The sequence below is a fragment of the Pleurodeles waltl genome, chromosome 10, assembly GCF_031143425.1.
Source record: "Pleurodeles waltl isolate 20211129_DDA chromosome 10, aPleWal1.hap1.20221129, whole genome shotgun sequence".
NCBI classification, from domain to species: Eukaryota; Metazoa; Chordata; class Amphibia; order Caudata; family Salamandridae; genus Pleurodeles; species Pleurodeles waltl.
This window is the reverse complement of record NC_090449.1, coordinates 991,452,941-991,466,799: the sequence shown is the minus strand read 5'-3', so window position 1 is coordinate 991,466,799 and position 13,859 is coordinate 991,452,941.

Genomic DNA, 13,859 nt, shown 5'->3' with positions numbered 1-13,859 from the left:
AAAAATGGCACTATGCGGATAACGCCATATTTGCAAGCCCGCAAAAAATATTCATGCACATCTGAAAAACTGCGCTAATACCTAATAGCATCAAAACTTGTCAGACCAGGCATTAAAATGGATCACAGGTGCAGGTATATAAGGAAAACACACATTAAGCACTATGGCAAATAACAGGGCAACATTGACCTGTTACTGCTCCAGCTAGGCACCCAGGGAAGAAGACTTTGACAGCGCCAAACAGTGTCAGCATCACTGCAGCACCTCCATCACCACTACACCAACTACAAAGGCAGCGCAGAAGGAATGAGTACATATATAGACCATGCACACCCATCCTTGGCCAAAGAGAGGAGACCATTAAAAGGTCCATTGTGCAGCTGCTCCACCACCTTGCACCAGCAATCACACTCAGGATGCATAGGTCAACCAACATACCACCCATGAACAAGCTGCTGGCTGTGCTGCACATGCTGCCTTCTGTCTCTTTCCAGTCAACTATGGCAAAAATGGGTGGATTTTTCCAGCCCTCTTTTTCAGCCTTACTGCCTCACTCCTCTCCACATCTTCTTCCCCAGCAGCCAGCAGCTGCAGCATGAGACCAAACAGGGATTTTATGCACCTGCTGGGTTCCCACATGAGCTAGGTGTTCCTCCTACCGAAACAGAACATATTTATCGCAACAGGAAACATACGCATTCAATCAATGTGCAGTCCATTGCGGACCATCATGGACTATTCAGCAATGTGCTGGTGAAGTATCCTGGAAGTGTGCATGATGCCTACATCTTCTGGTATTCTACCAACAACTAAAAATTCCAGGATGGACAATATGGCAATGGCCTGCTCGTAGGTAAGTATACAGCAATTACGTAGCACATACAACACACAAGGCACATGGTGCAAGCAATATACACACAGCACTCCCAAACACATGGATAGGGACACTTGGAGGAACAATGAGCAACACATATGCAATATGCATCTCTGCAAACATCAAATCCACATCTCCAACTCACAGGGACCACCGTACAAGCCCCTAGTGCCACTGGGGTGTCATGTTTAATGATGCTCTAGTGTAACAATGCCTGCTCTGCATTCATAAGGAGGTGTTCAGCAACTCTATTGGGTTTCAATGCATCTTTGTAAATACTGCCTTATCACATGCATCTATGAGTGTGGAAGGGCCGTACATTAGGTCATGATGTGGGTGTGCCAAATCATAACACATTGCATTTTGCCTTTGGCTCACATATACAGCAATATGTACACCTGAAGCAGCACCAAAAATTAAGCACACCATAGAGGTGAAATCACTATTGGGAAAAAAGGAGAAATACTCCACACATTACTTGCTTTTGGTCTCCCAATGTGTACAGCAGTCTACAGCACACATAGAAATAGCTAATTGCAAACATGGATATGTCATGTGCAGGAAAGGACACCTTTAATCACCCCTGCAATGCAGGCATCGAAGTACCAAGGTTTCAGGGTGCCTATGTTGCAGCTTGACAGCTGAGTAAGTGTCTGTGCAGTGTGTGAGGGCAGCAATGCACCATATCTAGTAGTCATGGCACACTGCTGGTATGTCCCAATGGTGCAGGGTGGTGCAGCAAGATAATTCCTGTCACAGGATCTACAATAATATTCACATGCAAGCAAATACATCCCAAGCTACAATGCTACACTTTGGATGATGTAAACACACACATATGCATGTGAGTCAGGAAATATGGAAATTGCCATTTGTGCAAGGGAGGAGTACAATGTCCAAGGGGGTGGGTTTACAGGCTACACACAGGGCACAACAGCTGTCCCATGGCATAAAACAAACACAAAAGGATCAAAATTGGCTCTTTATAGAAATTAGTCGCACATTTGTCAACATCACACAGATCCTGCACAGGTGAGCTGTCATGCCATTCAAATCAAACAATTATCATGCCCCTCGGGCTCGCACTTGACTGGAAGGTGTGCCGCAACACACCTATATAATCATGTATGCAAACAGGAACTCACTCAATGCAATGAAAGTCTGATTCCCTTATTCATACAACAATACTGCACCAGGCCAGTGAAAAAGATACACAAGGGCAAGCCTAACACTGTCTCCCCTCTTCCATTGCAGCGGAGTAAGGAAACGGCATCCAGCCGTGGATGATGACCTCAATTGCCAACCCACAAACTGACCTAAGGAAGGCACACAATGAGGCACACAAAAATACCAGAAATGTGGTGGAGAGGACATTTGACATTTTCAGGGCCCGCTTCAGATGCCTTGATTTATCTGGTGGCAAACTGTTGTATTCACCATCACTTGTGTGCAAAAATAATACTTGTCTGTGGTATATTGCGCAATATTTGTGTGAGGACCAATGTCCCCTTGGAGAAACAGGATGAGGACCATAGGGAGGAAGATGAGGACAATGAGAAGACTGCTTAATACTGCTGCTGAGGCCCACAGAAGGGCAAATATAGTTAATTGTTTTATTTTCAGGAACAGAGAAAGAAATGAGCCACTGTGTGTAAAACACTTATCCACACAACTGTCTTGGAGTATTTTTGACATTAGGATGCAACAGCAAATCACCCATAACTCTGAAACCATGACAAGCCCACAACAGTTGGTAAGCATGTTTTCACATACTGTATAAGTACCAACAAACACACACAATGCACTGATGAACAAATGAGCTAGTGAAATGTATGTATTGCCAGTTGCTCAACCATATCACACAGCTACACTCATTTCACACAAGTCTGTCAGATTGAAATATAACAGCAGACCACATCCATGTTAGGCATAGGTATAAGCAGTGCTGCATCAGTGGATCACTTTGACCTATCAGACAAATCAATGTTTTAATGGCACTATCACAGGTAAACACTACCAGCACACCCATCAGTGGCACTCACATGTATGACAAATAGTGAGTGAAATACAGGGGAGACAGCACCTTCCTGTCTAACCCATTCACACTCAAATCAGTTGTCATCTTGCATTCATGTCACACAATAACAGAGCATGTCTCAAAACCTAGGTAAAATGCATGTTTGCTGCAGCTGTGGGGAGTACTCATATGAGACACACACATTTTGAAGTAAAACTGAAAACCTCCTGTACTCAACCGGCCCAGCCACTTTGTGGAGGTCACTCACAGACTGTCCAAGTATTGTGGCAGAAGTATGTAAATGTGTTGGAGTCACTCACTAATCCTGCATATAATGGAAATGCTACAGCAAATAGATTAAGTCCTGTAGATGAATCAAAGTGGATGAGCAAGTATTTTTTAGACCAAATACTGTAACATGCATGAAGGGCTGGCAGTGAGAATGAGGAAGCAAACACTAGCAGCAATGTGACAACTGAAGCCTACAGTACACAAGGTAGATGCAACATGTGGGAATCACTACAAAATGTCCAACATCAGCGCACAAATCAACACTGTAGCCATGCAAGTCCACACACAAGCTTACACATTGTGTAGGATACATTACGTCACACTCATACTGTCTGCAAGTCCCACTGTGTGCTTGCCCAGCATGAACAAGCATGAGTGAGGCATGTCAGAACTGACCCTCTTCGTACCCCAGAAGTGCACACATGTCCTTGTCCCAATATTTACAAAAGAAATATTAAAGCACAGAAGGAATGCATGAAAACAATTGTCACAGTGTCATGTAAGTCCCTAGTAGATAATAGAGCAAGGCTGACATCCATTGACCTGTAAGTCCCTAGTAGATACTGGGGCAATGATAACACCAGTTGACTTGTAAGTCCCTAGGAGATGATTGGGCAAGGGTAACACCAATTGACCTATAAGTCGCTAGTAGATAATAGTGCAGGGGAGTTTAGCAAACATTAGTGTTACTGCACTTTAGTCTGCACTGATGTGTAGCCTGACATTCTTGTCTGACAACAGCCCTGCCATGCAGAGTGTGTGCAAAAAGTAAGTGTGAGGAACAAAGCATGGAGAGGAAATCCACAGTAAATTGTATGTGTAAAGAGCATTTTCACAAAGTACCTCATTGTACCACCTAGTTGTCCCCTGTATTGTGTGTACCATACCTTTGAACTTGGGCAAATGCAAAGATGCATCATAGAGCCTAGCGTATGGGGAAACCACCCCTTCACACTTAAATACAGGAGATAGGTTTCAACATAGGACAACATGTCATAAACCAATATGAGAGAAGATAGTGCTCTGAAGGACTGCATTGACCCAGCAATGAGTACAAGGATTGTAGAAGTGACATCCCAGGACACACCACTTTAGTGGGCAGAAGATAAAGACATATGAATGACATATACCTCTCACATGCATATCAGAATCATGATACAAATCCCCTTACAAACACCTGTCTACCATATCCCAGAACATGTCACCCGCACAAAATAACTCTGCACTTTGGAATGTTGCACACCTTCTAAGACATGTGCGCAACTCTACATGTAGACATACAGACCTCATTCCATGTCAAGTCCATGGCATCCCTGGGGGTGAGATGGGTTTTGAAATGAGCTGACAGCACAAAATTTGCACCTGAAGCAAATATCTGTAGTTTTCATGTACATGAATACAAGATAATGTTGCCTTAGCATTTCATTATCCCTGTGAGGCATGTATATCACCTCTGGCAACTGATGACACACAAATTAAACACATGTATAGAGAGCAGTAATGACACACAAACATTCACAAGCAGGACAACAATCCACATGTATGGGAAAATGTTGACATGTGTACAACATGACACCATACATGTTCAAAAACAAATTACACACATTTCTGCCACAAAAACGATGCAGAGTCCAAATGTGTGTTTTTTATACGTGTTGCACCTGAAAAATACAACACATACTATGCAACACATGTGAAGTTTCTCATGTTTTAATATCCGTGCGAACTGGAAAAACAACGCATTTGAGCGTATTGTCCTCAAAAGTTTGCAGAAAACCTGCCACATGTGCACAGGAAGTGAGGTAATGGATCTGCCATGCTGCAAATCAGGAACTGCATAGTTACTTTCACTTTCCTTTTCAACTCACAGTCTTTTTGTCTGTCTTGGAGGGAAGTTGTGCTGTTTGGAGCAGAGGTTTGGAGTGCTGTTGGAGTGGTTTGTTGTGCTGTGTCCCTGTACTGTTCATTGTGTTTATTTGGTATTTAATATTTGCTTTTTTGTAGGAACGTAGCCGCTTTCTAGCATGGTTACCCCCATTTTTGGCCTGTTTGTCAGTGTGTCTGACTGTGTCTACTGGGATCCTGCTAGCCAGGACCCCAGTAGTTATGCTCTCTCCCTCTAAATTTGGTTGTTGGATACTTTTAACACGGTATTCCACTTATAATTGGCATGCGGATGCCCCCTTATGAGTCCCTAGTATATGGTACCTAGTACCCAGGGCATTGGGGTTTCAGTGGATCCCTATGGGCTGCAGCATTGCTTTTGCACCCATAGGGAGCCCATGCAAAGGCTTCTAAAGGACTGCCATGGTGCATGCACCCTTTCACTGCTATTTACACTGCACCAAGTCATTTATAATTCACCCATATGTCAGGCCTTCCAACCCTGAAGGCTGGGTGCAGAGTACCTGTGTGTGAGGGCACTCCTGCAATAGCAGAGGTGATCCCACATCATCCAAGACCATTTCCCCAGACTTCATAAGTTTGGGGATGCCATGTTACGCATGCACTATACACTATACTAGGTCACTACCTATGTACAGCTTGACAATGGTAACTCCAAATATGGCCATGTTTGATATCAAACATGTTGTAATCATACGCCAAGGCTTTTGCAAGCATTGGTTATATGATTCTGTGCACTCTGAGGGCTCCTTAGAGGACCCCCCAGAACTGCCATTCCAACCTTCTGAGGTTTTCCAGACAGCCCCAGCTGCTGCCACCTAACAGACAGGTTTCTGCCTTCCTGTTGCTTCAGCAGCTCAGACCCAGGAAGGCAGAACAAAGGATTTCCTTTGGGAGAAGGCTGTTACACCCTCTCCCCTTGGAAATAGGTATTACAGGCATGGGAGGGGTAGCCTCCCAGAGCCTCTGGAAATGCTTTGAAGGGCACAGATGGTACCCTCCTTGCATGATACAGTCTACACCGGTTCACGGATCCCCAGTCCCTGCTCTGGCGTAAAACTAGACAAAGGAAATGGGAGTGACCACTCCGCTGTTCATCACCACCTCAGGGGTGGTGCACAGAGCATCTGAGTGGCCAGTGCCAGCAGGTGACATCAGAGCCCTCCCCTGATAGGTGCTTACCTGTGTAGCTGACCAATCCCCATTTTAGGGCTATTTAGGGTCTTTCCTCTGGGGGTTCCTCAGATTTGGACTGCAAGACTCCAGCAGGAATCCACTGCATCCTTTGCTTCACCTTATTACTAAATAAACTGCATCTGGACCCTCCAGGAACTCTACAACTGCAACAAAGAAGCAAAGAGGACTTCTGCAACACTGTGGGGGTCATTCCAACCCTGGCGGTCGGTGTTAAAGCAGCGGCCAACCCGCCAACAGGCAGGCGGTCAAAAAAATGGAATTCTGACCCTGGTGGGAACCGCCAACAGAGACCGCCACTTTAACTCTCCGACCGCCACGACGGAACAAACAAACAGCGCGGCGGTCACCGCCAACAGACAGGCGGCAGACAATGTACCGCCCACCCTATCACAACTCACCAATCCGCCACCTTTTCCGGGGCGGGAGCCCCGCCGATAAAAACACGGCGGAAACAGACAACGAACGGGAAAACGCTCACCTCTTCACACTCCACGAGGAATCTGGACAGCATGGAACCCGAACTACACATCCTACCAGCAATTGTCTACCGTTCCTCTACCAGGAGCACGAACGCCGGCGCAGAAGACTACGGTGAGTACTGCACCTACGACACAGGGGAGGGGGGAGGAGAAAAGGTAATGGGCACACACATACGCGGACACCCCCCCCCAACTACCTACACACCAATGCAGAGCAACAGCTCAGAGTGACAACCCCCAAACCCCATGGAAGAATGCAAAGACAAAAAAATATGATATCGAAAACCAAATATATTGTAAGCCTAAGTAAATAAGTAAATCGAACATCCAATAACTATATACACATGTAAATTGTCCCATCAAAATTGGCTTACAGTCATTGTACGTGGGCCAATGGTCCTCAACACATGGGCAAAGCCCACACCGGAGACCCGAATCCATTGGAGAGAACACTGCAGGGGCATCAGATAGGAAAACTACAGGCACCTCAGGGGGAAGGGAAGGGGGGGCACCTCAGCCAGATGAGTCCACAACGCTAGATCCACGAGGGGCCTCCATGGCCACTGTCCCATCCTGGGGAGTGCAAAGCCACAGTCTCTCAAGTCTCTACAGTGGGTGGCCTGCCCACTGTGCCATCCTGGGGAGTGCAAAGCCACAGTCTCTCAAGTCTCTACAGTGGGTGGCTTGCCCACTGTGCCATCCTGGGGAGTGCAAAGCCACAGTCTCTCAAGTCTCTACAGTGGGTGGCCTGCCCACTGTGCCATCCTGGGGAGTGCAAAGCCACAGTCTCTCAAGTCTCTACAGTGGGTGGCTTGCCCACTGTGCCATCCTGGGGAGTGCAAAGCCACAGTCTCTCAAGTCTCTACAGTGGGTGGCCTGCCCACTGTGCCATCCTGGGGAGTGCAAAGCCACAGTCTCTCAAGTGGATGACAGACTCCACTGGTACTGGAGGAGTCTTGGTGGCCAGAGTGTATCGTGCAGCCCTGCCCAACACTGATCCGGGCCTGCCCCTTCTGCCAATGGGCCAGCGGTGCTTGAGATAAAGGGCCCAGCGGAGCGGTGCTTGAGAGGAAGGGCCCAGCGGAGCGGTGCTTGAGATGAAGTGCCCAGCGGAGCGGTGCTTGAGACGGCGGTGCCCAGCGGAGCGGTGCTTGAGAGGAAGGGCCCAGCAGAGTGGTGCTTGAGATGAAGTGCCCAGCGGAGCGGTGCTTGAGACAGCAGTGCCCAGCGGAGCGGTGCTTGAGAGGAAGGGCCCAGCGGAGCGGTGCTTGAGATGAAGGGCCCAGCGGAGCGGTGCTTGAGACGGCGGTGCCCAGCGGAGCGGTGCTTGAGAGGAAGGGCCCAGCAGAGCGGTGCTTGAGACGGCGGTGCCCAGCGGAGCGGTGCTTGAGAGGAAGGGCCCAGCGGAGCGGTGCTTGAGAGGAAGGGCCCAGCGGAGCGGTGCTTGAGATGAAGGGCCCAGCGGAGATGTGCTTGAGATGAAGTGCCCAGCAGAGCGGTTCTTGAGACGGCGGTGCGCTATTCAGCGGTGCTGGTCTTGAAGGGCCCTGTTCAGCGGTTCTTGAGACGGCGGTGCCCTATTCAGCGGTGCTGGTCTTGAAGGGCCCTGTTCAGCGGTTCTTGAGACGGCGGTGCCCTGTTCAGCGGTGCTGGTCTTGAAGGGCCCTGTTCAGCGGTGCTGGTCGTGAAGGGCCCTGTTCAGCGGTTCTTGAGACGGCGGTGCCCTGTTCAGCGTTGCTGGTCTAGAAGGGCCCTGTTCAGCGGTGCTGGTCTTGAAGGGCCCTGTTCAGCGGTTCTTGAGACGGCGGTGCCCTGTTCAGCGGTGCTGGTCTTGAAGGGCCCTGTTCAGCGGTGCTGGTCTTGAAGGGCCCTGTTCAGCGGTTCTTGAGACGGCGGTGCCCTGTTCAGCGGTGCTGGTCTTGAAGGGCCCTGTTCAGCGGTTCTTGAGACGGCGGTGCCCTGTTCAGCGGTGCTGGTCTTGAAGGGCACTGTTCAGCAGTGATGGTCTTGAAGGGCCCTGTTCAGCGGTGCTGGTCTTGAAGGGCCCTGTTCAGCGGTTCCTGAGATGGCAGTGCCCTGTTCAGCGGTGCTGGTCTTGAAGGGCCCTGTTCAGCGGTTCTTGAAACGGCGGTGCCCTCTTCAGCGGTGCTGGTCTTGAAGGGCCCTGTTCAGCGGTGCTGGTCTTGAAGGGCCCTGTTCAGCGGTTCGTGAGACAGCGGTGCCCTGTTCTGCGGTGCTGGTCTTGAAGGGCCCTGTTCAGCGGTTCTTGAAACGGCGGTGCCCTATTCAGCGGTGCTGGTCTTGAAGGGCCCTGTTCAGCGGTGCTGGTCTTGAAGGGCCCTGTTCAGCGGTTCTTGAGACAGCGGTGCCCTGTTCTGCGGTGCTGGTCTTGAAGGGCCCTGTTCAGCGGTGCTGGTCTTGAAGGGCCCTCTTCAGTGGTTCTTGAGAAGGCGGTGCCCTGTTCAGCGGTGCTGGTCTTGAAGGGCCCTGTTCAGCGGTTCTTGAGACGGCGGTGCCCTGTTCAGCGGTTTTGGTCTTGAAGGGCCCTGTTCAGCGGTTCTTGAGACGGTGGTGCCCTCTTCAGCGGTGCTGGTCTTGAAGGGCCCTGTTCAGCGGTGCTGGCCTTGAAGGGCCCTGTTCAGCGGTTCTTGAGACGGCGGTGCCCTGTTCAGCGGTGCTGGTCTTGAAGGGCCCTGTTCAGCGGTTCTTGAGACGGCTTTGCCCTGTTCAGCGGTGCTGGTCTTGAAGGGCCCTGTTCAGCGGTTCTTGAGACGCCGGTGCCCTGTTCAGCGGTGCTGGTCTTAAAGGGCCCTGTTCAGCGGTTCTTGAGACGGCGGTGCCCTGTTCAGCGGTGCTGGTCTTGAAGGGCCCTGTTCAGCGGTTCTTGAGACGGCGGTGCCCTGTTCAGCGGTGCTGGTCTTGAAGGGCCCTGTTCAGCGGTTCTTGAGACGGCGGTGCCCTGTTCAGCGTGCTGGTCTTGAAGGGCCCTGTTCAGCGGTGCTGGTCTTGAAGGGCCCTGTTCAGCGGTTCTTGAGACGTCTGTGCCCTGTTCAGCGGTGCTGGTCTTGAAGGGCCCTGTTCAGCGGTTCTTGAGATGGCGGTGCCCTGTTCAGCGGTGCTGGTCTTGAAGGGCCCTGTTCAGCGGTTCTTGAGATGGCTGTGCCCTGTTCAGCGGTGCTGGTCTTGAAGGGCCCTGTTCAGCGGTTCTTGAGACGGCGGTGCCCTGTTCAGCGGTGCTGGTCTTGAAGGTCCCTGTTCAGCGGTGCTGGTCTTGAAGGGCCCTGTTCAGCGGTTCTTGAGATGGCGGTGCCCTGTTCAGCGGTGCTGGTCTTGAAGGGCCCTGTTCAGCGGTTCTTGAGACGGCGGTGCCCTGTTCAGCGGTGCTGGTCTTGAAGGGCCCTGTTCAGCGGTTCTTGAGACGTCGGTACCCTGTTCAGCGGTGCTGCTCTTGAAGGGATCTGTTCAGGGGTGATGGTCTTGAAGGGCCCTGTTCAGCGGTGCTGGTCTTGAAGGGCCCTGTTCAGCGGTTCTTGAGATGGCAGTGCCCTGTTCAGCGGTGCTGGTCTTGAAGGGCCCTGTTCAGCGGTTCTTGAAACGGCGGTGCCCTCTTCAGCGGTGCTGGTCTTCAAGGGCCCTGTTCAGCGGTGCTGGTCTTGAAGGGCCCTGTTCAGCGGTTCTTGAGACAGCGGTGCCCTGTTCTGCGGTGCTGGTTTTGAAGGGCCCTGTTCAGCGGTGATGGTCTTGAAGGGCCCTGTTCAGTGGTTCTTGAGATGGCGGTGCCCTGTTCAGCGGTTTTGGTCTTGAAGGGCCCTGTTCAGCGGTTCTTGCGACGGTGGTGCCCTCTTCAGCGGTGCTGGTCTTGAAGGGCCCTGTTCAGTGGTGCTGGTCTTGAAGGGCCCTGTTCAGCTGTTCTTGAGACGGCGGTGCCCTGTTCAGCGGTGCTGGTCTTGAAGGGCCCTGTTCAGCGGTTCTTGAGAAGGCGGTGCCCTGTTCAGCGGTGCTGGTCTTGAAGGGCCCTGTTCAGCGGTGCTGGTCTTAAAGGGCCCTGTTCAGCGGTTCTTGAGACGGCGGTGCCCTGTTCAGCGGTGCTGGTCTTGAAGGGCCCTGTTCAGCGGTGCTGGTCTTGAAGGGCCCTGTTCAGCGGTTCTTGAGACGGCGTGCTCTGTTCAGCGGTGCTGGTCTTGAAGGGCCCTGTTCAGCGGTTCTTGAGACGGCGGTGCCCTGTTCAGCGGTGCTGGTCTTGAAGGGCCCTGTTCAGCGGTTCTTGAGACGGCGGTGCCCTGTTCAGCGGTGCTGGTCTTGAAGGGCCCTGTTCAGCGGTTCTTGAGACGGCGGTGCCCTGTTCAGCGGTGCTGGTCTTGAAGGGCCCTGTTCAGCGGTTCTTGAGACGGCGGTGCCCTGTTCAGCGGTGCTGGTCTTGAAGGGCCCTGTTCAGCGGTTCTTGAGACGGCGGTGCCCTGTTCAGCGGTGCTGGTCTTGATGGGCCCTGTTCAGCGTTTCTTGAGACGGCGGTGCCCTGTTCAGCGGTGCTGGTCTTGAAGGGCCCTGTTCAGCGGTTCTTGAGACGGCGGTGACCTGTTCAGCGGTGCTGGTCTTGATGGGCCCTGTTCAGCGGTTCTTGAGACGGCAGTGCCCTGTTCAGCGGTGCTGGTCTTGAAGGGCCCTGTTCAGCGGTTCTTGAGACGGCAGTGCCCTGTTCAGCGGTGCTGGTCTTGAAGGGCCCTGTTCAGCGGTTCTTGAGACGGCGGTGCCTTGTTCAGCGGTGCTGGTCTTGAAGGGCCCTGTTCAGCGGTGCTGGTCTTGAAGGGCACTGTTCAGTGGTTCTTGAGACGGCGGTGCCCTGTTCAGCGGTGCTGGTCTTGAAGGGCCCTGTTCAGCGGTTCTTGAGACGGCGGTGCCCTGTTCAGCGGTGCTGGTCTTGAAGAGCCCTGTTCAGCGGTGCTGGTCTTGAAGGGCCCTGTTCAGCGGTTCTTGAGACGGCGGTGCCCTGTTCAGCGGTGCTGGTCTTGAAGGGCCCTGTTCAGCGGTTCTTGAGACGGCGGTGCCCTGTTCAGCGGTGCTGGTCTTGAAGGGCCCTGTTCAGCGGTTCTTGAGACGGCGGTGCCCTGTTCAGCGGTGCTGGTCTTGAAGGGCCCTGTTCAGCGGTTCTGGTCTTGAAGGGCCCTGTTCAGCGGTTCTTGAGACGGCGGTGCCCTGTTCAGCTGTGCTGGTCTTGAAGGGCCCTGTTCAGCGGTTCTTGAGACGACGGTGCCCTGTTCAGCGGTGCTGTTCTTGAAGGGCCCTGTTCAGCGGTGATGGTCTTGAAGGGCCCTGTTCAGCGGTGCTGGTCTTGAAGGGCCCTGTTCAGCGGTTCTTGAGACGGCGGTGCCCTGTTCAGCGGTGGTGGTCTTGAAGGGCCCTGTTCAGCGGTGCTGGTCTTGAAGGGCCCTGTTCAGCGGTTCTTGAGACGGCAGTGCCATGTTCAGCGGTGCTGGTCTTGAAGTGACCTGTTCAGCGGTTCTTCAGACGGCGGTGCCCTGTTCAGCGGTTCCTGAGACGGCGGTGCCCTGTTCAGCGGTGCTGGTCTTGAAGGGCCCTGTTCAGCGGTGCTGGTCTTGAAGGGCCCTGTTCAGCGGTTCTTGAGACGGCGGTGCCCTGTTCAGCGGTGCTGGTCTTGAAGAGCCCTGTTCAGCGGTGCTGGTCTTGAAGGGCCCTGTTCAGCGGTTCTTGAGACGGCGGTGCCCTGTTCAGCGGTGCTGGTCTTGAAGGGCCCTGTTCAGCGGTTCTTGAGACGGCGGTGCCCTGTTCAGCGGTGCTGGTCTTGAAGGGCCCTGTTCAGCGGTTCTTGAGACGGCGGTGCCCTGTTCAGCGGTGCTGGTCTTGAAGGGCCCTGTTCAGCGGTTCTGGTCTTGAAGGGCCCTGTAAAGCGGTTCTTGAGACGGCGGTGCCCTGTTCAGCTGTGCTGGTCTTGAAGGGCCCTGTTCAGTGGTTCTTGAGACGGCGGTGCCCTGTTCAGCGGTGCTGGTCTTGAAGGGCCCTGTTCAGCGGTTCTTGAGACGGCGGTGCCCTGTTCAGCGGTGCTGTTCTTGAAGGGCCCTGTTCAGCGGTGATGGTCTTGAAGGGCCCTGTTCAGCGGTGCTGGTCTTGAAGGGCCCTGTTCAGCGGTTCTTGAGATGGCAGTGCCCTGTTCAGCGGTGCTGGTCTTGAAGGGCCCTGTTCAGCGGTTCTTGAAACGGCGGTGCCCTATTCAGCGGTGCTGGTCTTGAAGGGCCCTGTTCAGCGGTGCTGGTCTTGAAGGGCCCTGTTCAGTGGTTCTTGAGACAGCGGTGCCCTGTTCTGCGGTGCTGGTCTTGAAGGGCCCTGTTCAGCGGTGCTGGTCTTGAAGGGCTCTCTTCAGTGGTTCTTGAGAAGGCGGTGCCCTGTTCAGCGGTGCTGGTCTTGAAGGGCCCTGTTCAGCGGTTCTTGAGACGGCGGTGCCCTGTTCAGCGGTTTTGGTCTTGAAGGGCCCTGTTCAGCGGTTCTAGAGACGGTGGTGCCCTCTTCAGCGGTGCTGGTCTTGAAGGGCCCTGTTCAGCGGTGCTGGCCTTGAAGGGCCCTGTTCAGCGGTTCTTGAGACGGCGGTGCCCTGTTCAGCGGTGCTGGTCTTGAAGGGCCCTGTTCAGCGGTTCTTGAGACGGCTTTGCCCTGTTCAGCGGTGCTGGTCTTGAAGGGCCCTGTTCAGCGGTTCTTGAGACGCCGGTGCCCTGTTCAGCGGTGCTGGTCTTAAAGGGCCCTGTTCAGCGGTTCTTGAGACGGCGGTGCCCTGTTCAGCGGTGCTGGTCTTGAAGGGCCCTGTTCAGCGGTTCTTGAGACGGCGGTGCCCTGTTCAGCGGTGCTGGTCTTGAAGGGCCCTGTTCAGCGGTTCTTGAGACGGCGGTGCCCTGTTCAGCGTGCTGGTCTTGAAGGGCCCTGTTCAGCGGTGCTGGTCTTGAAGGGCCCTGTTCAGCGGTTCTTGAGACGTCTGTGCCCTGTTCAGCGGTGCTGGTCTTGAAGGGCCCTGTTCAGCGGTTCTTGAGATGGCGGTGCCCTGTTCAGCGGTGCTGGTCTTGAAGGGCCATGTTCAGCGGTTCTTGAGATG